This window comes from Equus caballus, chromosome 25, assembly GCF_041296265.1.
Source record: "Equus caballus isolate H_3958 breed thoroughbred chromosome 25, TB-T2T, whole genome shotgun sequence".
In the NCBI taxonomy this organism is placed as follows: domain Eukaryota; kingdom Metazoa; phylum Chordata; class Mammalia; order Perissodactyla; family Equidae; genus Equus; species Equus caballus.
In genome coordinates, this window is record NC_091708.1 from 20726209 (window position 1) to 20753869 (window position 27661).

General features: G+C 40.9%; 1 long non-coding RNA gene across 1 annotated transcript; it reads left to right on the forward strand.

The window, feature by feature from the left end:
- The first annotated feature begins 515 nt into the window (after window positions 1–515).
- On the forward strand, window positions 516–3535 carry LOC138920739 (uncharacterized). The gene is made up of 2 exons (XR_011432453.1): window positions 516–652; window positions 3206–3535. It is a non-coding gene; the product is annotated as an uncharacterized lncRNA (long non-coding RNA).
- The last annotated feature ends 24126 nt before the right edge of the window (window positions 3536–27661 follow it).

Consider the following 27661-nt stretch of genomic DNA (forward strand, 5'->3'; position numbering starts at 1 on the left):
CTTTCCTGGTGTATCCTCACTTCCCAGCAAACCACCAGTCACAGAGCAAGCTCTCAAATATTTGTTGAAAGAATGAACGGAAGTGAGTCTCTCTTGGCTGTCAAAAGGGTTCAAATTGCTGAAACCCCCTAAGGACCTAGGGCAGCCCCACATCTGGCTCAGGGATCAGCACTGTGCATGTTCCAAAGGAGCCTTCCCCCGCCCCCCACCATCTCCCCTACATCTCTCTGTTTGTATTCAACGCACCCCTGCTTGTGCGAGAAAAGCAAAAGATCTTATAAAACTCTTTTCTTTATCCTCTTTCCAGAAAAATGGGCCAATTCACAGCTGCAATTGTTGGGAGCATTTCCTGTCTGGGAGTCTGGAAACTGCCAAGAGTGGAAAGCAGCAGCCAGCCAGCAGGGCCTCTGTTGTCATTGGCCCAAACAACAACAAAAACAGCCACAACCACAACAACAACAACAACAAAACATGCCACGTGTGCACAGGCGCACACAAACACGCCCACAGAACCAAACCAAACGGACAAGGCTTCAAGGAGGAGCTTCTGGGCTGCACATTCCGGCGGCGAGGCATATCCCCTGGCACCGTGCCACGGCAGCCCAATTCCCAGCGCACCCCCCCGCCATCTGTCATCAGCGCTCTGCCTACTGTAAGTGTGCCGACACAAGACACGGAGGCTAACAAGTAGCAAATGGGGGGAAGGAAAAACAAAGCCGCCACAGTCAGTGGGAGAAGGTGGCTACGGCTTTGACAGAAACCGACTAAAAGCCGGGAAATTTAAACTGAACGTCTGCCCTAAAGACCTCCAGCTGTGAGGGGTGGGCTGGGGGAGGGCGCGAGGGGAGGGAAGCTGGCAGTCTGCAGAGGGGCTGATGCGGAGCGTTGAGCTGCTTTTTTCAGACTCTCTGAACACGAGACATTATTTATAATCCATTCTGACTGTCCACGCATTACCCAATAAGCCTGTCTCTTACAAGAAAAAAGGAAATTAAAAAAACAAAAAGCAAAACTTTTTCCACTAAAATTTCTGCAGGAAACGTTTCATCAGAGCCTCAAGTGGAAGGTAATGCGGATTGCTAAATTCTCTATCAAATCATCATTCAAATGAATAATTAGCAAGTTAGTAAATTGAATAATTAATTAAAATGTATAGTAGTTATTAACAATCTATCACATTGGGATAAATTGCCCTTACTTTGCTGTTAAGTTGTGCTGTTACTTTATATGCCCATTTGAGAACAGTTTGGGGGAAAAAAATCAGGGTATTTGTTATTTTTCACTGCTGATAAAAATATTTTTTATAAACCAATTTGTCTGCCCACAACTGCAGCAGCAGCAGAACCCAACCCAGCTAAGATTCCTGCAAAAATGTGTCTAAATTTTTGCTCGAGGGGTGTGGATTCTGTCTGTGTTCAGATGGATGATTGTCTTGGAATTTTCACTACTTATTAAATGCAGGAACTCTTTCACTTCAAATCTTAAAAATAAGGGCCCAGGTTACCAGGCCTTCGATGACCTTTCCACAAGCTTGACGTTATTCTCCCTTTGTTAGAAATAAAGAAACTGAGTTTAAGAGAGTTTCAAGTCACCCTAAGCTGGGATGGCAGAACGTCAAGACCTTCGAACTTGAGGCCTTATCGTCCTTCTGTTTTAAACAATAAGATTCTGCCAAGCTGCTATATTTCACTTTGCCCTTTTAGCTCTCACCACAAAGCCACAAATACTATAAAGTCTAATTCCCACTTTTCAAAAGATATTAATTAAGCAAGCAAGATTGCAGTAAGTTTTAACCAAGATGGCCAGAGACAAAGCAGCCTCCGTTCTGTTCGCTGATCAGTTAAATGTGATCATTGGCTCACTCTTTAGATTACCGAAAAGTAAACTCTGGAAAAGAAGTTTCAACCCCTAAACAATTCTGATTGACAGCATAATAGCTTGGCTCATTATCCCTAATCGACAGAGTATACATATATTTACAAATAAAAACACACACCAGATGTATTTTCATCCACAAGGTGATGCTGTCAACTAAAATAGGGAATGCGCACCAATGCACAGCATCCATCATTTTTAAAACAGATTTACCATAAAATCTCCCACCTCGTGGCCCATAAATGAACGCCTGTCTTCCCGCAGGTGGCTGTGACATTGCCACATTTACAAAGAAGGGGTGAGGTGCTTGAAAAAGCACCAGCTCTAACACCAGGAGAATTAGCTTTGAGTGCTGGCTCTGCCATTTCCTAGCTTCTTTGTGCCTCAGTGTCTTCATCTGTGAGATGGGAATAATAATAGCTTCTACAGAACTGTTCTAAGTATAAAATGAGACAGTGGATATGAAAATGTCTTGTGAATAGTTACATACTTACTAACACGGTTCTCCTTTCTTCCATATTTCTCCATTCCCTTCAAATGTCCTGTTTCTCCCAGACTGATCAGTGTTCACAAAGAGACATTACTACTCCTAGCTCCTATGCTCTCTTCAGAAAGTAAAAGTCGGTTTGAAGGTCGTCTTACAATATCTTGGGGACCAGCCTGACACTCTACGTCAAAAACTCATTTTGAGCTTCACCTGTGGAGAGAGAAGTACATAGAAATAGCTTTCATCTCCCTTTCCTGTGGAATTTAACAGAATTCTCAAAAACCCAACACAAAGCTGTTCTAAGAGCATGATGAGTGAAGTAAATTTCCAAACTGCTTCACACGTGTCGGTGAGGGACCAAAGTAAGCTAATACCTTATATTGATGGGCATAACCGTCATTCATTCACTTGTTCATTCAAGAGTGTGTGGAGTGTCTATTGGACAGGGCAGTTTGCCAACAGCAAGAAACAAATAGACTCCATGGGCAAGTGATGTGATCCTGCCGTAGGTTATCCTACTGTGTAAAGGAATAACTTAAGTTTTTAGAAGTGTTTTCAAACTTTTGAATGTTTTCTGATTTCTAGAAGATCCCATTTTTGTAAAAGAGTAATAAACGAAGAGCCTAGGAATCTGGTTCTGTCCTGACTTGACCAATATTTGAGGCCTTGAGGACATCACTTTCGTGCTCAGGGCAGTTTCCATACGTTCCTGATATTTAAGGCCTTTCAACCTCCTCTTGCTTTGTTTTCTGAGTTAGGAGAGCTGCTTCACCAGGAAATATTAATGAAGGGTTAAATTGGGGGGGAACACGTGTTTCACTCTTCTGCACTGTGTTTTATCAGATGCAGTGTCACGGCACGGAGTTGGAGAAAGAGACAGTCCAACGGGGCACTTTGGACAGAAACAACAAAGTGGGACTTAAACAAAAAAACAGCTTTCCAAATCTTTGACTACGCTAAAGGCTCCCTAAGGACAAGGAGGAGGATGGCTTATTAACACCATGACCCACCTTCTAGTCCCTAAGATGGTGTGGCCCACGATAGACATTCACAAGTCTTTGTGGAATGAACTTGGGAATAAACGAACTTATTATGACAAATAATATAGTAGCCTGAAATAGTTGATAGAAGATAAAATATCAGCTTATAATAAACCTTCTTAACTGCTTCATCAAACCTTTTTGAAATTCTCTTGAAGAAAGACCATGATTCTATGTGGCTGCAGTTACCCACTGAGGCAAAGCTGTGGTCTATGGAGGAGCGAGGCTGATTGTTCCCTGATGCTGCAGCAGTATGTCAAAATCCCTCAATGGTATCCATTCATGAATTAAGAGATTGACATGGGGTTAAGACAGCACTTTCCGGAAGTCTGAGGTCTTGGATTCTGATCCTGGTTTTTCCCTAGATAGCCATGTGGCCTTGAGCAAATCCTGTGCTTCTCATGACCTAAGTTTTCTCAACTGTAAACAAGAGGTTTCAATTTCTAAGGCTCCTTCCAGGCATAGGAATTTAGGAAGAAAGTGGAAAATTATACACATGTGGGCATTTTTAAAGCAGAGCTTCACCATCCAAAATGCCTCTGTTACTTTATTAACTCCATTCCTGTTTTGAGCTTGGAAAATTGGCAAAATGAGTGCATCTGTTTCAGAAGTTAATGTTGTATTAGATCAACATAGCAAACAGACACTTGCCTAGAGAGTAATACTTTTTGCCAGAAATGGGCTGGCTCTGAAAAACACAGCCCTGAAAAGCCCTATCCAGCATGCAACTGCCTCCTCACACCTCCTCCTCCCCACAGCTCACCCTGCCCCCAGGACCAACCTGAACTGAGGTTAGACGTACAAAGCAGGAGTAGCCTCTCACGGTCGGACTCAACGCTGAGTCACCTCTGCTGACAGCTCAACCATAACTTGGTGTGTCAGTTTGAAGAAGTGATCTTTAGCCTTAATCCTTCGCCCCAAGCCTGGGAAAAACTGGAAAGAATGGGGTTTATTCATGTATTCACTCCCAAGTACTTACCGAAGCCCCTACAAGTACCATCTTCCCTACCTCATTCCTGACTCATGTACTGGACTCCTTCCCTCATCCCCCATGTCACCACGCTGCCCTCACTCACTCACCTATTGCTCAACTCACTTCCCTCAATGACAGCCCTTCTGTTGGCTATTTCATCAGAGGAAACTTTGACTGCACGTAGATGACCTGGTCTAGAAAATCTGAAAACATTGATATTTCCAAGACCTAGTTAATATGATTTATTAGGACCAGGTGAGTTAGGCATGCCACACGCAGAGAAATGCAAAGAGATGGGGCCAGTAGGTACCAAACCACAGACTAAGGGTCGTGATTGCATTTCTTCAGAGATCGCAGACTGCCTGCAGAATACCTCACCATGGCTGGGATTCGTTACCTGGAACACAACTATCGTGGTCCTTAGGTAAGGATACTGATGTATTAAGGTTTTCTAATGAGCATCACTAATACAGGCCTGCAGGATCCCTGGATCCATTAGATCTTGCTCCTGTTAGAACCCTCACCATTACCATCACTGGGAACTAGACCCCAAACCCTGAACTCTAGTCCAGTAGCTGGGATCCTATTACCCAACCTTGCTTCCCACTATACACCTAGATCTTAGAATATCACCTGCTCTGTGTTCCCTGCTCATCTATCAGAAACCGTGTTAAAAATATTCTTAGACCCTTGATTCTGTTTGGTTTTTTTAATCTACCATCTATTACCATATTCAAGAGCTGCTCAAGAAAGTCAAGTAAAACTGGTATACATCAGGCCCATGATGGCAGAGCTGACATGGGTAGAGACGTAGGCCAGGTTCAACTAAGGAGGCCTAAAGCAGTGTATCTTGGTGAAATGAAGTCCTACGGAAGGAAGTTCAGCTGGGACTATGATACCCACTATCAAGCCCAAAGGGCAAAACAAGTGCGGAAACAAAAGAATACGCGCTTAGGTTAGCAGCCGGATGGATCCACAGCAAACTAGAGCAAGCATCAATGAATAATTCAGAGTAAGTGGTTGAGAGCTAAAACTGTGCACATGGTGAAAGACGTCCTCTGAAGGAACAATCCAGCACACGGGGAAGGCAGGGAAGCTTTCAAGAGGCCATGAGAGCTAGACATGCATATGTGTGGGTCTTGCTTTTATGCTGGACTGAACTTTCTTGGAGCATCTGTGGCAGTGACCCAGCCTCCGAGAGGAACTCGTGGGGGCTGTCCCATCTCACTGCAGTTTATTAAGTTGAGCCAGACTAAGGCTCGACTCATTTCACACAGATAATGCATTTGGTCTAAATTTGTTTTACTTTCTATGAAATAAAATTTAAGATAATGGTTAGAAACTTCAATTAAGGTTTGATTACATTGTATGTATTTCTTTGTTTTTTAGGAGGTGGGTAAAAATATTTTCACCTACTAATAACACACTTCAGAGAAAGTAAGTCTTGGTTCACAGGCTCTTTCTAAGTGAGCTGTAGGGAACTCAGAGATCATTTGCCTTCCTCGATCCTTTTACAAATGAGGGATGGGGAGCAGAAAAGCTTACAACTTGCCGCAGATCACACAGGTAGCTAGTGTTGGAATCAAGAAAGTTCATTTCTTACCACTCCAAAGTACGCAGCAAATGGCCTTAACAAATAATCTAGTTTCTCTGGTTCACATGGGCAAGCTGGTCCATGGTCTTTGTTTCCAGGGGTGTTTGTGCAGAGCGTATCCTCCAGTCCCAAAGACAGCCAGATTCCACAAGATCAAAGGCGGAGTTAAAGGAGGACGTGCCACACAGAATACGAAGTCAGCCCAGAAGATCTTACATCCATAGAGACTCATCACAGCCCCATCTGCCTCTGGGTCAACCAGAGACCCTGGACCGCACTCCAGGAGGCCACACCCCGAGGAGACAGCGACTCTGCTCCACGTGTATGGCCCATGACTTAAAACAAGAGAAATAATACTAGTTGGCTGAGTCGATTGCCAATTTATACCTTTGCTTTCTCTACACTTGGGTTTCTTCCTCCAGTCCCTCAGCTGCATAGAACCATAATGCAATTTTGAGGAAACTAAGCAAAAAGGAATACGTTAGTCTAGTCACTTAGAACTGCTGCCAAAGGGAACGGTATCTTCAGCTGCTTGCCAGCCAAGTCCCTTATGGGATTGTGTAGACTCTTACAATATTGCTCAGGGAGAAACAAAGAGGAAGAGAAAGAGAAGGGTCGTGCTTCTTATAATTTATAGTACGTGGTTATGGGAAGCTTTTCATGTTACCAGAAAGCTGGTGTCTGGGGTTTTCCTCTTCCCCAGAGGAGCTGAGAATGGGAAGGGGGAAGGGAGGGTTATCTTACCAACTTTTTGCAGCCAAGATCATCAGGGCCAAAATTCCTTCCTAGAAATGTCAGTGGCAAGATTCAGACAATTACCACCAGTTCAACAACTCCCAGCCCTGGGTCATTAACATCATCCCGGCCATTCAACAGTAATGTCACTCCACCCATCCCAGAGGAGCAGAAAAATCTTAGAACCTCTTGCCTTAAAGCCATTCTGATGAGGGTCATCAAGGAAGGAAACTCAAGTATTCAACATTTGCCTAGAGAATTAGAGCACCTTGGCTGCTGTAGTTTCTGCTTTGTTTTTTTCTCCTTGTTCTTCCTTTTAGAGAATGATGGGGTTTCAAGTATTCTAGCTAAAATTCTGTCCTGTGATGAAGGAAAACAAATGGTATGGTGTGTTAACCAATCCGGTCCAAGGGTTATGACTTCTACTAACTTTCATTGATTATGTTCTCTCATTAAATCTGTGTTTTAGTCAAACAAAACGTGATGCCAGGAGTCATGATGCTCATCAGTGGTGGCTTCACCCCCTCCCTCCTCCTAGGTTCCATGACACAGGAGCCCAATGCAGGCTAATGGCTATTCCTGAATGGATTGCTTTGATGGCAGGATGTCTATCTTATTCATCTTTGACTCCCTAGTCCACAGCCTAGCTCACAGTTCAAAGACAATGCTGAATGAATGTCACCATAAAATATAAGGGAAAGTAAGGTTAACCACTTTGCTCATTAGCTTAAAAACTCACACTGGAAAGCAACATGTTAGCTAGCCCAAAGCCTCACACGTAAACCTACAGGTTGTTTCTACCAAACTTATCAATAGAAATGAGCATGCTTGTGTGACAAAGTTGCTCTGGAGAAAAGAAGTAAAGGAAAAAAGGTGCTGATTCTCTGTGCAGGCAAATATTCTCACAACGAAGATGCACTAATGAGCATATCTTAATACTCAGCTCTGGACCTCCAAGTGGCCTGACCAACTCACCCAACTGTCTGCTCCTTGATGATGACCTTGCCAGTCAGATCCATCCGTAGGATCTTCGCTGAGTGCCAGTCCGTGACTCTCAAACATGTGGTCCTCATTTACCTATGTGAAGCACATTCAAAAGCAAAGACTAGTGTATTTCAATTCCCCATCAATTGGCTTTCACCCAAGAAAGCAAAAGGGCCTCAGAGTGATATAATTATCTTGTTACTATAAAGATATACTTGAGGGACGGGCCTGGTGGTGTAGTGGCTGAGTTTGGGCCTCCACTTCAGTGACCCAGGGTTCATAGGTTTGGATCCCGGGTGTGGACCTGCACACAGCTCATCAAGCCAAGCTGCGGCTGTGTCCCATACACAAAATAGAGGAAGATTGGCACAGGTGTTGGCTCAGAGACAATCTTCCTCATCAAAAAAAATTAAAAAGATACACTGGAAGCCATTGTCAGGTAGGGTTATAAATTTCTGAATGTTATCTTTTGTTAATGACAAATTTTTGATGCATTTTTTCTTTCATTCATTCATTCACTCCCTTCTCAACTCCTTTGACACACCCATGATGAGTCTCAGGGGTCCCATAAGTAAAACTTCTGCCTCCTAACATTCTCCTTTTTCATCTTCCTTCTACCCAGCTTGAGAGCCTTGGCTCTGCTTTCCAGTTCTGGCATGGTTCCAACCCTTTGGAATATATGATAGATTATTGTCATTTCCCTCACTCAAATTTCAGCACTTCCTAAACATTTTGGCTCAGACTCACTTTCTGGTCCTTTTATTTTGTTGTTTTTAATGTGGTTCTTTTCTCTCCAATACCCCCCTTTCACCAACCCCACAACCACCAGATCTATACACTCAGGACTCAAACCTAATCACCAGTGGAAGGCAGGTACCCAAAGGGCCTCAGATGACCTAAACAAAGCAGGGTTTGTATACTCCAGATGTCACAGGACAACTGATATTTCATTTTACTGCCTGTGTATATTCAAATCTCAGGAGTGAAAAGGACTTGAAAGCTCATCCATGCCTCCGCCTCTGATTACACGAAAATATTAGCCATTAAGGAAAGATTAGCATTCCATGGCATCCTCGGAGATCTCTGAAGTGGATTCCATCGCCTCCCTGAGTAATGCATTCCAGAGGCTCATCGCACTCAGAGAGATTTTCCTCATGCTGAACCTAAATCCTGCTGGAAGCAATTTAAACCATTCCCCTTTGGCCTGTCTTTGTGTGGAAAAAGAGAAAAGCTCTTTGCCACTGCCCTTGCAGGGTCCCTTCACAGATTCCTTGGCTCCCACAGGCACTTCATTTACTGATTAAAATGAGAGCAAAGCAGAGGCTGAGAGAGCAGGAGAAGGAGAGAGAGGTCACAGAGAAACAGTCGCCTTGCCCTCTCTGGTCATCTTTTAAGAAGCAGCAGCAAGGGCTGGAGGTCCCGGGTTTAACCCAGCTCTCGCTTCTCATTTTCCTCGGTTAAGTCTCGTTCCCCTTTCGCCGCCTCGTGACCTACTTTCATCTCAAGCGAAGTTCTCCCCTTGAAGCGTGGAGATAGCGCGCAGCCCAGCACAGGATGAGTCGGCTGAGCGGCACAGCTGTTTTGACCTTTTTCTTCATCTCCTGAGTAACATGAAGGAAGGAATAAAGACCATCAGGTTTTCTGCTGGCCAAACCTGCTTTTCTTTCCTGGCAAAAGGACACTAGGAGACGAAGTATATTCTTCCACCCAAGACAGTAAATAAAAGAAAGAATGTTGTGGGTGTAAGGACACTTGGAACATTTCATTTTTGTAATTGTGCATTCTGAGCTAAGAGCCACCACAAAAGACCAGTCTTTGGAAATGGAGGGGGTTTGTGGTTGTATTTTGGGTCTTGCTGGCCAGCCAGGGCTCTGTTTCCATTTTTCCCATTAGTCCTCAAGTTCTAGATGAGGCCCCCAAGATCCTGGGGCATCTGACCACTGGCGGCTGCCAACATTTTCCCAAGCTGAGTGCTGGCATGTGTACTGGCTGGGCACATTTATTTGCAAGGTGTTTATAAAGTTTCTTGATCCATTTTTTCCACCTGGTTTGCTTCCTTGACCCAAAGGCGTATGGCCTTCAATGTGCTACCAGGAACAAAGAGATGGAATAAACACCCTACTCTCTCCCCTGGGAGTTTCTTTTGTATAACTTTTTATTTTTAAAACTCTCTTCCTCTCTCCACTTCTGTTTCCTTTTTCTCTCTTTCCTCCCTCTGATGTCTCTGTTTACGCGGTTCGGAGATTGGGAAGATTTTGGTAGTTTTCCAGCTGCTTATGCACAAGTGGAATTGAGTCACTTATTTTTAGTGATGTCAAGACTCTGAGAACAGAAATAAAAGGAACATTGCACGCTGACTAACTGAGATGTGAGAGAGTCCTCATTTGGAAGATGAAGTTACAGTGGAGGTGATTATTTTCAAATTGGGGGCCCCTCGCTCCTCATTTCAAAACCAGATTTGGGGCACCATTCGTTTTCTTTTCAGCTGGGGGGGGGGCATCTCCAGTCTCAAGCAAAATTATTCTATGCTGTTCCAGGTTGATGGCTAACTGGCAGCTCCTTCATAGAGAAAGCCTCACACCACGCCTGTCATTTTCTTCCCCTGTAAGCGAGACAGCCCTTCTTGGATTATTTCCTGGGTGGAAAAGACGAGACTTAAATTAAAGACCTGTGGGATATCCTGAGGTCCTCCTAGGAAAAGGTCACTGAAACATCATCCGTCATTTAAAACAAAATAATTAAATAGATGCAATCACCTATGTGTTGGATGACCAGCACATTTCAAGCATATCGAGTTACCTTTCTCCCTGCACCCACATTTATTTTGGGTGTAAATCAAACCTGGAATTGAAGAATTATCATTTATTCTTCACAAAGCTGCCACAAAGTGGTCATGGCATTGACACGGGCATTCTTTACTTGCTTTGCTCCTCCCACCCTTCTCCTTCCACCTCCCCCCAAAAAGATATGACAACTATTAAATTGGCAAAATATAAAACAAGGTTAGTATTAATTGAGTGAATATTATACTCCAAGCACTGTTCTGAGTGTTGTCTATGTCAGGGAGATAACACTATTATCCCAATTTATAGATAAGGAAAGAGATGAACAAAGATATTGAGTAATTTCTGAGTTGTTCTATAAACACGGAATCCATCTCTGATATCTTTATTTGTACTCCCTGCATTATATGCCTCTCACACTAATGCAAAAGCAATTGCCAAATGGGAGAAATATACGAAAGATAGATGCCAAAGCAGTATTAGCCTTAATATGTAAAGAACTTTTGCAAGACAATAAGAAAAACAAAGCCAGATGCCTCAATAAAACAATGGTCAGAGGATAAAAAGAGACAATTCACCCACAGAAACCTCCAAATATTTAATAAATTTTTTAAAAATATGCAATTATATTAAAAATCAAAGAAACACAAATTCAAATGATACATCCTTTCTTTTTCTATGAGATGAATTAAGATTATAAGAAAAAAATGCTGCTCAGTGTTGACAAGGGTGTGAGGAAAGAGCCACCCTTAAGTACTACTGATGTGAAGTGTGAATTGTTGCAACATTTATGGAAAGCAAATTTTCAGTGTTAAAGAAAATCTTTAAAATAAGTTTAGTAATTCCACTTCTGGACGTTTCTTCTAAGTACATAAAAAGAAACAATAATATTCTTGTGTAAAGATGCCAACCCTCCCATTATTTAAAATAGTGATATATCTTTATTATAGAATACCAAACTATCATCAAAAATCATGCACTTAAAAAAATTAATAGAAGTGGAAAATGTACATAATATATTATTAAATAAAAAGGGAGTTTATGTAACTGTACAATTTGATTGAACATTATGAAAAGTGTAGCTATGTCTAAAAAAACACTGCAAGGCCAGAAAGCTAACAAGTGCTGTTCCTAATGATGAGACTACTCGGGATTCTAACTTTCTTCTGTACATTCTTCTTCAATGGAAAGGTATTATTTTTTAATCCAAAAAATTTATAAATTGTAATATTCGAGTAAATATAGAAAAATATAGAGGTATGCAAACATCTACAATGCATAACCTCCTGCAAATTACATTTGAGCATTGACTTTAGCTCTCAGAGTTCTAGTAGACGAAGCAAAAAGGGAAATAAATTGCCTGTGCCATTTTTTTAATAGAAAGAATACAAATTCATCATTCAAAAACTTTTTTCTTAGATATTAAATTCAAAGAGGATCTTATTGACTATTTTCCTGTTAAGGACATTGGGTAACATTGAGCAATGCGTTCTCTTTGTTCTGTGCAAGACACAGAAACCGTTCAACTGCACAGCCTTAGAGCGGCCATTGTAAACATTGAGGAAATAAGAGTAAATAACTCTGAAAAGATATTTTTTTCAAGACAGCAAAGTTAGGTAGTGAACAAATTTTCTACCTGGAATACCTAGCCTCTTAATCCAGGAATAAGAATACTCTGAGGGACACCCTTGGGTCTAAAGAACAATGTTTTCTCCCCAAAGTCATTTAGTATAGACAGTGTTAATAAGGCAATAAACAGCATTGTTAGCATATAAACAGCTCCAAGTTTAATAGAACAAAAATTATAGAACTTTAGTCCTCATAGAATTTTCTAGTAAAAGACGTTTCTCCATAATGTGAAATTAGCCTCAGATTAAAGTGAAAAAGATGTGATTTAAAGGGATTTGTGTCAATCCTTCTCTCTGTAAAAATATTTTCTCTATAAGTCTTACTATAAAGATAGAAAATCCAAGAATGGTAACATTTTCAAACTTAAAAATCCCTCAGCGTTTCTACCATCCAGAGGTGCTGAACCTTCGGGAGGGTGTGAACTTCTCCGGAAATCTAATGAAAGCTCTAAGTCTCTCCCCAGCATTAGACACACGTGTACCGAATTTTGCATAAAATCGAGGAGGTTCAGGACTACCCTCACAATCATCCACAATTCTCTAGGATAAGGACACTTGAGCTAGTTCAACCTTGTTTTCCTCAGAGGACTGTAGAATAAGATGAAGCATTCTACCGAATTGAACAATATTTCTTATTTTCGCAAAATTCGTCTCTCCAAGTGAGTGAAGTAACTTGCCCAAGATTATAAGGCAGATTAAAATGGTAGACCCAGCATGGAAATGAGGTTTTCCAACTCCCAGAACAGCCATCTTTCTCCCACATCCTTTGTTCACTTAGATTTTAAAACCTCCTTAGTTTCCCACAATCCTGGTTAAAAAGATAATCTCTCTATGACACATCTACAGAAACCCTATGGAAAATTGAAGTCACACCTGGGAATACAACACTCAGAAAATACTTGGGGTAAAGCTAGGCTCAAAGGGATATGCCAGGTCACCACCACCATGGTTTTACAATGGACCAGAGTTCATGACAACATCATATCCATTTTAGATAGTTCTTATGTAATAAATCTTGGACTATCTTCTGATTAGGGTCAAAACATCTGAAAGTCAAACAGTGTCTTGATCTGGTTTTGGAAGCAGCGGCGAATCAACGTTCTCCAGCAATCCTGGCAACGAGAGTGATGATATGCCTGAAAATAGGAGGGGCGGGGCATAAACATCAACTTATTTTCATGACAGTAAGTAATCATTATTTTCTTTATTCGCCAGGAGGAATCCGTGACTCATGAGCAAAGGAGAATTGTAGGATGCTTCAGAGTCTGAGAATACAGACAGAAAATTTAGACCTTTCCCGTTATTTAGCCAAACAACTGGATTGAATATTCCTATCAATCGACTGCATAGTAATGTCTGTACACTGGTTTTGGCTGGAAAGTCCCTCTTAAGTACCCTGTTTATTGGAGTCCTACCCATCCTCCTGGGTCCCTTTCACAGCTCACCCTACTCAGAGATACCTCCCTGATGATCCCAGGCCACACTTACCTCATCCTTCTTAGCAGTCCTTATAGCACTTTTAATGTAGGACATAATTCAACAACACTTACTTACACACTGCTTAATAGATCTTCATAGCTGCTTCATGAATCTTGTTTCTCTAACCAGATTATAAGTTATTCAAAGACAGGAATCATGTTTCCCCTGCTGCTTCATACCGAGCACACTGCAGGCATTCAAAAATTGCTTGTTGATTGACCGATCAAAATGAGGAAACAGCCACCCTCCCATCTGAGTCCAGTCCAGCAGAGTTCTGCTCAGAACAGAGGTCAGCTTTCCTGCCTGATGAGCCTCTGCTGATGCTTCAAGATCTAGCCCTACATGCCAACGCCTCTGCGACAACCCCAGGAACAGGAAAGTTCTGAGAATCCTGGTCAAACCAAACAGCCTGGTACTTTTGTGGAGATGAGTGACTTGCAGACAGTTGGGAGGACAGTTCGACCTCCCACTGGAAGGACTGTTTTAACCCGAAAGTACATTTCAAACAGTTCTCACCATTATCCTACTATCATCTTGACTTAGGATGTAGGAAAGTCAGTGGAAACTCCCAGAGTAATAAGTTGAGAAGAACCTTAAACATCATTTTTGTCAAATCGTGGTCCTCCTATGTGATGGAAAATCATACAGCCATTCCTAATAGTAAGATAGAAATATACGGACTGATATAAAATGATGTCTAAAGTATAATTTTACATGGCAAATAAAACAAGTTGTACATAAACATTGATTCCATTTGTGTAAAAATGTGTATCTGAATGCACAGATACCTGCACACGTGTTATACATGCATAGTAAATACCTGGAAGCGTCCATGAAAACCACCATCCATCATGGTTCTCTGGGAGTGGCATTTGGAGCCTGGAAGAGAACCAGAACTTTAACATGTCACTTCAGGCAATTTCGTAGTGTTTTGTAGATTTTGCAGTAAGCATTACTTTGATTACTTGTGTCATTTTAGAGTCAGCATTTTTTAATTTTCCAGGAAGTCACCTTTTCGAGTCTTCAGCATTGTGAGCTCACCTACCTCTAACCTCTCCCCCAAGTGCTCTGGGCTTCCGCCACCCACACGCTGGATGTCTCCTCTCCATGCTACTTCAGCCAGCGCTCTTTCTCTCAGGAATGAACACCCCGCTCTTATTTCTCTGATGAACCCCCACTTGTCCTTCAAGAGCCACCCAAAGTCCCACCTCCTCTGTGATGCTCCCAGGATGAATTAATTGCTTGCACTTCTGTACCCTCCTGGCAATTTATACACATCTCTGCTAAAACATGTACAAAACTATATTTTTTAAAAAATTACATTTGTCTCTCCCACTAGAGTGAGCTCTTTCAGACCAGGATCTGACTGTATTTTGTTCATCTTTGGGTCCCTGAACCCCATGCAGTGCCTGGACACAAAGAGTGCTTACAAAAGTGTTTAATGGGTACAAAAACTGCAAATCCAAATCCTGAGATCCCTCCTACGCAACCCTGGTCACTCCAAATATCCAAACAACTCTACATAACAATCCAGTTGCTGTTATTTTCAATAAAAGGTCTTTACCTCCTAAGACAAAACCCCCATTTGTATCCTGCGTATTACCTCCAGATCATCATCTGATGTCACAATCTACTATAGGTCAGCCTAAGGCAATCGTTTCTTTTGGTGAGGAAGATTGGCCTTGAGCTAATATCTGTTGCCAATCTTCCTCTTTTTGCTTGAGGATGGTTGTTGCAGAGCTAACAACAGTGCCAATCTTCCTCTATTTTATGTGGGATGCTGCCACAGCATGGCTTGATGAGTGGTACTAGGTCTGCCCCTGGTATCCAAAACAGTGAACCCTAGGCTGCCAAAGCGGAACACACGAACTTAACCACTATGTCACCAGGCCAGCCCCCCAAGGCAAACGTGTTGATTGAATTAAAGAAATACAATCAAAATACAATCTCTTATATAACACATCACACAGAGGAGTCCAGGCAGACTTTCAAGAGAAGCTTCTTGGATGAGCTTGCCATAAATTAGGGCATAGTTTTCATTACGTCCACATGTGACAAGTTTTCTTTCCATGCCGGTATTCAGCAACTGACCTGATTTGAGTGACCTCTCTGTGCTTGGCTACATGTCATCTCTGAGAGCTTTACGACCACCAACTTACACTAGTGTTTACCAGACAGAAAAACAGGAGTCCAGGAGTCTGGCCACTGAGCCTGTGAACCAATATACAATAATCTGAAATAAAAATAACAACTACAATACACATAGAAAGTGCTGTCCACACCTTATCATACTTAATTCTCAGGTGAGCAGTCAGACTTCAGCTAAAATGTTGTCCTCTGTTCTTTAAAGTTCTGTACACAGTTTCTAAGCTTCTGCAGGGGGTGAACTTTGCTCTTGTCCTGAGGAATAAACTAATAGTATTTCAACAAATATTTGATATAAAGACTTCATACACAAAACAAAAAACAAAGCAACAACAAAAGAACAAAAGAACAGCTCCAAGAGGTAGGGACTGTTAACCTTATCTTACGAAGGGGAACACTGAGAACCATCCTCTTGACTCCACCCCCTCGGCTCTTGTCCTTAGCCATGTGGCCTCCCTCTAAAAGATGTGTGTACCTCCAATTTCAAACCAGAGAACTTCCATAGTTATTAAAACAACAAAAGTGGAGAATTTCTTTTTGTTATAACAGCCACAGATTTTTTTCCCCTTTTTGTCTGCAATTGATCCATATGTTTATCTAGTCATTACACACTTAACGAGCATCTACGTTTCACCAGACATTGTGGCAAGCACTTGGAATGAACTGCAAGAGATAAGTTATATGTATTGCTGTGTCCCCAAGGCAAGCTTATTAATTATCTGGTGATTAGAACTCAGGGACAAGTATAGCTAAGTTTATCTCAACAGAGCGATTTTTCTAGAAAAAGAATAATTGCTGTGGATATGGGAATATTAATAAATATTAATAACATTTATTGAGGATTTACTATCTTCTAGGCATTGTTTTGAGAGCTTTACATCTATTAACTCACTTAATACAATAACTCTGTAAGCTTGGTGACTTTTAATTAATCTCATTTTAAAAATAAGGAAACTGAGGTACAAGTAAGTATGTTAGCCAAAGTCGGACAGCTAAGAGATGGCAAAGGCAAGGTTAAAACCCAGTCCGTCTGAATATAACCACTATTTGTACAATCTCTCAATTTAACATATTGAATTGGCGACTCTGGAGTCACCAAGATGAATAAGGCATTATCCCTGACCTCAGGAATCAGGGGGAAAGCAGGCAAGTCAGCAGGTAGTAGAATGCGGAGTGATGGGTGAGTGATAGGACTGTGTAGCGGAGCTGCAGGAGCACAAGGAGGGGGGCTAATGTCATTTGCAGTAACCCATCTGCTATCCTCATGGGAGCATAGCCCAGACATCTTTTCCTAGGTCAGGGATTCATTCAATGCCCAGAGATCCCGGTAAGGAGAAAGATGGGAGAAGAAGCGACAAGGGAAAGGACGATGGAAACAGGAAAAGAAGAAGCAGGTTGATGAAGGAGACGAGTAAGGACGTGGTTGCCTAACCATAGGCCTTCCCCCTTGTGACATTGCTATTCCTCAGGAGTGGATCCTACTAAAGAGAACGGACAGGGCCCTGTTACTCCACCATGTGATACACGCCAACAATTTACCAGCCTTTATATCAGACATTCAGACTGGTTTCAGTTTTCTGCAATTATAAATAATGTTGAAATGAACATTTTTGTAGTTGCATTTTTGTATCCTTTTGACCATTTCCTAGAAAAGATCCCAGAACGGAATTACTAATTCAAAGAGTAATATTCTCTTTTTAAATTCTTAATCCATATGGCAAAAACACTTCCAAAAAAGTCAAAACAAATTATATCCCACTGGGAATATTTGGGAGTGTTTCCTCAACATTATTATACTTTTTAAAACTTCATTACTGTGTTAGAAAAAAAGGTAAGGTGTTATTTTAATTTGCATTTTTGGAATACCAATGGGGTTGAATATGTTTGATAAATTTATTAATAATCTGTATTTATTGAGATTATGAGGGTAAACCTAGTAGGTCCTCAATAGTGGTTACTTTATTATTTTTTTAGTAATGAATTTGAACAAAATTTTATGGTTACAGGCTATTTATATTTCTTTAGAATTTTAAATTTATTTATTTTTCACATTTATCGCTTAAATTTTCAGTGGTTTCTTTTTAGTGAGTTGCATGAGCTTTTTATACATTAAATACCTTATCCCTTTGTTTTGAATAAATGTTCCCGTTTTGAAGGACTGTTGTCACTTATGGAGTAATGGTATATAAAGGCATTGTGCTTTACAAATATGAATCCATATTTTGGTGTCACTCATGAGAAAATAGAAGCTTAAAATTCAGTGTGTGTTTTCGCTTTTTTTAAGGTAAAATTTATATATAGTGAAATGCAAAAATCTTAAGTGTATCATCTGACGAAGTTTGACAAATGCACACATCTATGTAACACAAAGCCTTATTAAGCTAAAAAATATTGTCATCACTCCAGAAAATTCCCTTGTGCCCTTTTTCCAGTCAATTCTGTCCTTATCCCAAACCACCCCCCAGAGGAAGTCTCTGTTCTGTTTTTTTTCCATCCTAGATTAATTTTGTTGGTTCCGGAACTTCATATAAATGGAATCATATAATACATGCTTTTTTTAAAGTCTTATTTCTTTCACTCAGCATAATGCTTCTGAGATTCATCCATGTTGTCACATGTATTAATAGTTTATTACTTTTTATTGCTGACTAGTTTATCCATTCATCTATTGATGGATATTTGAGCTATTTCCAGTTTTTCACTACTACGCATAAAGCTACTGTGAACATTCTTGTAGAAGTAATTTTGTAAACAAATGCTTTACTTTCTCTTGGGTATCCCAGCTAGGACAGAATTGCTGAGTCATGGGGGTAAGTGTATCTGTAATTTAATGAGTAACCGCCAGATCTTTTTCCAAAGTGATTGTATCCGCTCTCCCTTTTTATAACAACACAGGAAAATGTTCACAACATATTATTAAGTTATAAAATAAAAGGCAGTATAACGTTATCATGTATCATGTATGTTTATAGGGAGAAAATGGACAGCAATCCTTTCCAATGTTAATAGAAATGACCTTTCGTAATGGGTTGCAAATAATTTTCACGCTTTTTCTTTGCATTTTTCTGCTTTTTTCTAACTTGCGGCATCATGTATGTATTACTTTAAAACAATATAAATTTATTTTTTAAAAAAAGGAAAAAGAAATATCCGTAGACCACCTAATCAAAATACTCTCTTCTATTCAAAGAGGTTAAGAGACACAAAAAATTAATAATGAGACCAGTTGCCCAGAGGAGAAAAAAAAATTATGTATGGTACTCTGAAAAAGCAAGAAGTTATATGGTAAGGTCCACCCACAACTCACAAAACTGTTGATTTGTGCAGCTCTTTTCCTGGATACTTGAGTTTGTGGTTAGGTAGAAGGACTTCCCTTCCCCTGCCCTTATTTATTCTCCCTGTTTGAAGAGCATTTTGTAACGTAACCCTGTTTACGTTGTGTTCCAGAGTTTCTTGCCTAGACCATAAGCACTGTGTCATCTTACTCTGAGGCAAGAACATAATCAGTGTTTAGGGTGTTTGTGGAAAGACTAAACACCTCATGGAAAGTGCATTTAACATGATGGCCATGTCTAAAACACAATCATATCATTAATACCAATAATGGGGAAATTTAAGATACACTGGAATGTTTGTGCAAAGCCTGAAAAATCCCCAGTTACACATTGCATTGGAATGCAACTCCCCACTGCAGGCACACAGGAGGCCACTTCAACTTGAGGAACTACTTGGAAGTTCTTCTTTATCTTCAAACAGAAACTCAGATTACAAGAAGTAACCTTTCCCTCAACTGGCAGTATCAAAAAATGTTAAGTAGAATATATAGCATTTATCAAACAAACAAACGATAAAACCCTTTCCCTTCTAGAATACTTATTTTATGTGTCAGATCTTTACAGGGAGGTTTATACATAATATCTCACATATTCTTCACAAAAACTCTTCAAAGTAGGTATTAGAATACCCATTTCACAAGAAGGAAGCTGTCACCTGGTGTGTTCATTTGTCCCAATCCAGACGCCTTGTAAGTGGCAGAGGTAGGATCCGAGCTCAGTTGTAGTGAAGTAATATTTCACAAGCTAGATGCAGCTCAGATGAGTCTTAATCTGCGCAATGTTAGAATCAAAGCTCAAGTCACAGCCTGCAGGAGCAGCATCCTTTGGGGATGACTTGGAATGAAACATCAAATAATTAGCAGATCGCAACGATGTTCAACTTGCCTACCTGTCTCCATGGAAATGTGAGCTCAGCAATGAAGCCATTTGTCTCCCAGAGCAGGCTAGATACTTTTTCTGAGGCTTCCTTAGGGTAGGATGTCCCTGACCACATGCAAGGACTCCAAGGATTACTCCTACTTTAAGTGGAATGCTGTAAAATCGGAAAGTTGTTAAACAGAAATAATGTGGCAATAAGAATACAGACTATGGAGCCAGACTCCCAGCTTTGCATCTTGCTAACAATACGTCCTGGGACAAATCACTTAACCTCTCCGTGGCTTAACTTCTTCATCTGCAAAAATGGGAATAATAATTGTAGCTACTTCATATTGCTGCTCTGAAGAGTAAGGAAGTAAATCCATGTAACTGAGTGAATCCATGCTTAAAACCATGCCCAGCACATAGGAAGCACTTTCAACCAAGGTAAGCCATTGTTGTTGTTATTATTATTATTATTATTATTATATTTCCTTAGTAAATGTCATTCACATGTTCAGGACAGTGTGATTCGTTCAAGATAATTAAGGAAAAATCTGCTTGAATTGGTGAAAGATGTAAATTACAAATATTTTCTTTTGAATCCATTACATTACTTTCAAAAAGATATAGATATTTAAACTAAAGTAACTAAAAAGTATTAATACAGAAGGTTTCATGGGGATCTACTTCAAAAAATAGACAAGAGTTTGCTTATAAATGAATACGTCCTTTGAAAAGTGTCTTCTCTTAAATAGTATAAGGATTCCATCACATCACACTATTTGCTTGGCTAACAATCACTTTCCCTACAGAAAGCAATTTCACAGATTAAAAAAGCATTGAAGAGCAAGCGCCGGCCCGGTGGCCTAGTGATTAAGCTCGCACGCTCGGTTTCAGCCACCCAGGGCTCACAGGTTCGGATCCCGGGCATGGACATAGCACCACTCGTCAAGCCGTGATGTGGCAGCATCCCACAAAAAACAGAAGAAGATTGGCACAGATGTTAGCTCAGTGACAATTTTCCTCAAGCAAAAAGAGGAAGATTGGCAACAGATGTTAACTCAGGGCCAATCTTCCTCACAAACAAACAAACAAAAACCAAACAAGAAAAAGCATTGAAGAACACGTTTAAGATAAATGATGCCAGTCTTACTCATACCAAGAAACCCAAGCTACCCAGTACCTGGTGTCACATGGGTTCCATGAAGAAAACTTAGACTCTCATTTCAGTCCAGTCCATCCATAAAAGAGCTTCCTTACATTGGGCTGAACTCTTTCTCCTTAAAACATTCACTCCATGTCACTGCACCTTGGAGGCAGACTGAACGAGTGTCATTCCTCTTCTTGCTGTTGGCAGTTTGAGAGTTTGAGGACAGCTATTATATCTTTCCCCGAAATCTTCTCCCTGAAAGAACTTCTCCAGTTCTCCGGACTGTTTTTCACTGGTGTGACTTTAGATGCATCGTCTGCTTTGGTCATTTCCTTCTGGACTTCCTTTGTTTGACCTTTTCCTTCTATACTAGGGTTACCAGAACTGGGCATGACGCTCTAGGTATTATCAGATCAGAGCAGAGTAATAAGATACTGCCTTTCTTGTCTGGACCCAAGATTAATCTTGATGTTTTGATGGTCATTGACTCTCTTGGCTTTACCAAGGTTACCATCCTTTTCCTCTTTTTTTCTTTCTTGGCGTGAAGGAGGGGCTGTATTAGTTAGGGTTCTCTGGGGGAGGGGAGAATAAAGAGAGAGAGAGAGAGAGACAGAGAGAGAGATTATAAGGAATTAGCTCACACAATTATGGAGCTGAGAAAGCCAGACCCAAGAGAGCTGATGGTATAGTTCCAGTACAAGTCGGAAAGCCTAAGAACCAGGGAGCCATTGGTGTAAGTTCTAGTCTGAGTCTGAGTCTGAAGGCAGGAGAAGATTGATGTCCCAGCTCAAAGATAGTCAAGCAGGGAGAGAAAATTCCTTCTTACTCAGTCTTTTATTCTATTCAGGCCTTCAACAACTTGGATGAGGCCCACCTTCATCAGGGGAGGGTAATCTGCTTTACTCAGTCCACTGATCGAAATGTCAATGTCAACCAGAAGCACCTTCACAGACACACCTGGAAATAATGTTTAACCAAATATGTGGGCATCCTGTTGCCAAGTCAAGTTGACACGTAAAATTAACCATCACAGAGTGCAGTGTGCTATGTCAGCCATATCTTTCCCACCTTCTACCTGTACACCAAGCCCTATTACATTTCTTTCAATGGTTTTCCCATATTCTTAGATTTGGGGAATCTCATCTACTGATTCCCTGATCATCATATTGGATACCACTCCCAAGTTGCCATGTATAATATTGCTCAACGAGTCTTCTTCTAACGTGAAGTGTTAAACTGAAAACTACCAGGAAAAGCATCCTACAGAGTGCCAGGTTTCCATTCATTCATTAATCAGTTCTTTCTAGTGCGGTCATGGCTTAGTTATTATCTGTTTTAATTGTAGCATCAGTTGCCATCATCTTCATAGGATCACAAAAGTTTCCAATGAGATGATGCCCACCTTCCTTCCATCTGCAGGACTCTACAGTCTTTAGTGAAGTACAGACACATCAGAAAAACTGAAATCCAGCTATATTATGTCCTTAGCATTTCCCTTCTTAACCAGTTCTGAAAAGGAAGTTAGTCCAGTATGAGCAGGTCTCAGTGGACCCCTGCTGGCCCCTAAGTTTCACAATCTAGCTCTTTCACAAACTATATGAGACTTTTGCCTGGGAACATGTTAAGCCTATAATTAGTAAAATTTTCCCTCTTTTCCATAAACATGTGCCCACTTCCTAATCAAGTTGTAAGTGGGTTAATTAATTTGTAATTTGTCCTCCCGCAGTTAAATCACACAGTACGTTAGAACCTTGATCATCAATCAAGGGACATACTGCTCCGTGTCTTTGGGTAAGTTAATTTCTCTGTCCACAGTTTCAGACTCGAGACTTCTGGAATACTGAATCAATCATCTAATATGTTTGCTATTACTCCCCAATTTTAAAAAAATAGGGGGAAAGGTAAGAATTCCTCACTTACCTGAAGGCAAAGAACTGAACTAAATGATCTTGATCTCCTTCTTGTGCAACTTCCACAGTTAAGGAGTTAACTCTATCTTGAGTGGAGTTCAAAGCATTTGTCTTGGGGGTATTAAGTTCACTCCCTCTACCCTGTGATCCCATCTTGACAGACTTAAGCCTCACTAATATTCTTATGTGTAAATCTTATCTTTTCTGGATAGTAAGATTTGAAAGATACACCGCATCTATAAATTAGAAAACTAAGTTTCACGAACATACAAAATTTCTTCCGCCAGGAGGTTTCTGATGTTATTAGAAACCAAAAATGAAGAGCAAGAAGGAGCTTAAGGGGTTGGCCTGGTGGCATAATAGTTAACTTCGCATGCTCTGCTTTGGCAGCCCAGGGTTTGCCAGTTCCTATCCCAGGCATGGACCTACACACTGCTCATCAAGCCATGCTGTGGCAGTGCCCCAAATACAAAACAGAGGAAGATTGGCACATATGTTAGCTCAGCGACAATTTTCCTCAAGCAAAAAGAGGAAGATTGGCTACAGATGTTAGCTCAGGGCCAATCTTCCTCACCAAAAAAAGAAGAAGGAGCTTCAGAATGTGGCTGTAACCACAGGTTTATATGCAGAAGCAACTTGCTTTTTGAGACCTGCTGGCCAGCTCTCTTGCCTGCAATTCTCTCCTTGCTTTGAGGCTGAACTCAAGACTCCCTAACTTCCCTGCCCTTGCTTGCTTAAAGATTCTTGGCGCCCTGGCCTGTTTTCTTTATTTCCTGGTTGGCTGGTTCTCTGGCTGGTGACATATGCTTTCTTACGTTGGATTCTGGTTAAGTTGGCTTTTCTCCTCCAATCTTTGGTAGCCATCTTTCACCATGAAGGAAAGCATTTCCTCTCCTGGCTCAGAACATTCAGTAATGCTTCCTTCTAGCAAATAAGTGCCAGCAATGACTATCCTACTGCCCCCTGCCGATGGCTCCCATGCTTATTAATCCGTTCCCATATTTAAGCCTTCATTCTACAAATGAGTTAATAAAAGTCAAGTCCATTTAAATAAGAATGAAAATTACAATAAAACTCAGCCTAAGTCTGATCTCATCTAGACGTGCTACCTTAGAACAGACTGGGGGAAGATTTAGAATAACCATGTTGACTAAATGTCAAGACTCTGGAAAGTATCCCAGTTCTACTCTCCGAGTCCTTGGCAGACAATTTCTTCTCTCCAAGCCTCAGTTTTATAATCTGTATAAAAAGATGGTTTGACCAGAAGGCCCCCGAGGTCCCCTTTAGCTCTCAAATTCTGTGGATCTATGGATCTATCGTAAAGTTGCCCATTATTAACTCATAACATTTGGGTGTCATAGCCTGACCCAGCTATTAGCTGTGCAATCACAACTTTGGAAGCCATGAACAAAGGGCAGTTCTTAAAGAAATAAAACCAATTTTTCTTTTTCTCTTTCTCTACTTTCCCTGTTTGTTCTTCCAGTTCCCTAAATCTTAATGTACTACGGTGAAGGACATGCTTCTTTCTAGCCTGAATGGCTGCGAGGAGTACTGCAAATGTCATGACAACCCCTGTCCTCAGTTGATCCAGCCCAAATTTGCAGATGCAAGAGCTTCAGATAGTTATCCCAACTGCCGGGTGCTTGTCCAAACCAAACCTCGGAGGCCTTGGACTTGGGCCCTTCTGTTAAGCAGGAATAAATTGAGACTTGCACTTTCTTTCTGTCTCAGAAGATCTTGGAAACTTTTGGGTGAAACCAACCCGTAAATGCAAATAGACATGTTCTCACGCACAATACACATTTGTACAGATGTGCATGTATATCCCAAGAACTATTAGAACTACATTGTAAGACCCTGCCCTCTTCCAAAACATCAAGAGGAGGCTAGTCTTCTAGAATATGAAGATGGCAATTTAAAAGCAGCCAAAGGAACAAGGTCTCCAGGACGCTGCTGACTTGTTCCAATGCTGGCTTTGGCTAGAATGACCCACTGCATGGCTTTGCCCATGATCTGATCACAAAGAGTTGAGTTTATTTACACATTGTGTTTGAATAGTGGAGACAGTTTGGCAGAGTTGGGGGGAAGGGATTCAATTTGCCACGTATCTTTAAATGCTAACAGCTTTTTAATATTTTTTTCTGTGTAAGATGCTGTATTTACGAGGCAGTGAAGGGGTAGGGGCTCAAGGAAATGAAAATGAGGACAGGATTAAGCAAGAGAACAGTAGGGAGCTCTGGCCTTGATGAGACAAAAATGACTTAAAATTCTCAATTCTATTAAGCTCTGAAAACACCAGTTTGTTTTCCAAAAGTTTCCATTCACTATATTCCAGAGTATGAAGTAATCCAAAGTCTAAACACTATGTTGACTCCATCTCTGTTTACACATTCCTTCATTCAGTAAGTATACTAATTGACAGTGTATCCTATACAAGGTGTTACATTAATATTGTGGAAAGTGTCAAGATATACAAGGCATAGCTCTGTCCTTTTTGATCTAATAGTCTAATGGGGAGACAAAATAGATATGCATATGACTGTAATACATCACTCTGCATTGATTATTAATGAGTTAAATTAATTAAAGAAGAGGCGTTTAAAAGCACACATTAAGATGTAAAGGAATGGAATCTCAGGAAGAGAGAACAGCATGAGTGCAGATGTGGAGGCAAAAAGTACAAAGCTATTTTAGGGGATGACTGAATCAGTGTGGCTGGACGTTAGAGGAATGGAGGGGAAAAGCCTAGGAAAGGTATAAGTAGGCTGCACAGGTTGAATGAATGACTTTAAATCTCACACTGACAGGATTGGCCATTATTTACTAGAAATGGGAAGTCAGGGATGATTTGAGGCAGAGAATGATATGAGGAGAGTGTTGCTTTCAGGACACTGATCTCAAAGTTGGGTGCAGGACAGATTGGGGCTGTGGTGATCAGCTACAAGCCACTTTCGGTCAACTCAAGGAAAGATGATGACCTCATCTAGGCAGGTAGGTCTTAGAAGGAAAATAATAACTACAAAAACAAATGTGGAAGAATTAGATACAATATATGTGGAATGAGAAAGAAGGAGTTACAGAAAACTCTGGAATTTTAAACAGGGAAGACAAAAACAATGGCTCCATTGAGGGACAACCAGTGTCTGACAGATGATATTAACTCAATTTTAAACATTTAAGGAGTTAAAAACCATTTTTCACTGTGCCTGTGAGACACCTCCCTTTTCAAACTTAGTCTTGAATTATAAAGTCTGGTGATACCTTCTCATTGTTTCTAAATCCATTTTGAATTCCAGACAAAAAGGAAAATAGAAGCGCTTCATGTTTTCTTTGTCTAATCACCAATAAAACTGATTACCCGACAACCATTGCCTTCTATTGCCTTATCTACGTTGCTGACAATAATCGGTAGAGAGCACAAAATGGGTCCGTGAAGCATATTCCATCTTTTCTTCCACGAGATTGCAAGCGATAGCTCAAGAATAACCAAGAATTGGAGAAAATGCACCCAGTCGGGATTGAGAAGTCATTAGCATTAAGCCCAGAAAAAGGACTTTCTATTACCAGCGATCATGGGAATAAGTGACTCCCCAAGGAAATGATGTGTTCTCTTAACAGCTCACGCATTATCCAGGTTAGTTTGACCAAGTGGAGCAAGCTAGGAGGGACGGAAATTACTGAAGTCATGGCACAGACAAAGCTTCTATGGAAAAGAAAATTTGAGGTGCAAAGGAGATTAGAGGTTAACTTTTTAAATAAAAATAAGGAAGGGGCTTATAGCTTGAAATATGTTTGCTCATGTTCTTACGTCGTTCCAACGCCCAGTTTCCTAAGGATGAGAAATGAAGGCGCGGGGGGGGGGCGAGATTTGGTAAAACTCTGTCTCTACTCTCTAACCCTGTTCTTAACTCAAATGTCTGCTGGCAGGGAACGGTGTTAGACCCATCCCAGGAACAGTGAGGGCTCCTCCTCACTTTCTGACTAGCCCCCAGCAAATAGGATTCTCTTAGGATCAGAGCATCCATTTCACCTCGTGTTTGGGGTCGGCTATAGAAAAGAATCTGCACACACAGGCAAAATGTGACTGAAGCACACAGCTCTGGTTTGGCTACAATGAACTTAGTTGTCCCATGTCCTCCGATCACAACACATTGTGGGGAAAATGTCAAAGCTCCTCACTCAGATGCTGCCAGCTAGTGACAATTCCAACATAACCACGAGGGCCCCGGAGGACTGGTGGAACCCCACATTTTCCATGGCCTTCCAACAACATTCAGGGAGGTTTTCCTCCAGCTTCAATGGGTGACATCCTGGTCAAAGACTTGAGCCACTTCAAATTAATTAACACCATAATCGGAAAGTTGGTCATTAATTACACTCATTTAATGCTGATAAGGACACTGGTGACTAATGATATGAATCACAACCCACACTTGCATCCTAGTTGATGTTGAACACTGCACTTCCATAATCATTGCTGGCACATAACCCTTAGTCACCAACCAAACCCTGAGTTCTCTGTTGATGTTATCTCCATTTACAGAGGAGGAAACTGAGGCTCAGAGAGGTTAAATGATTGGCCCAAGGTCTCACAGCTAATCGGAGGCAGGACTAGGGCTTTAATCCAAATCTTCTGAGTCTGAATACCTTGGATTTTTTCTCACTGTCCCACACAGTAATTA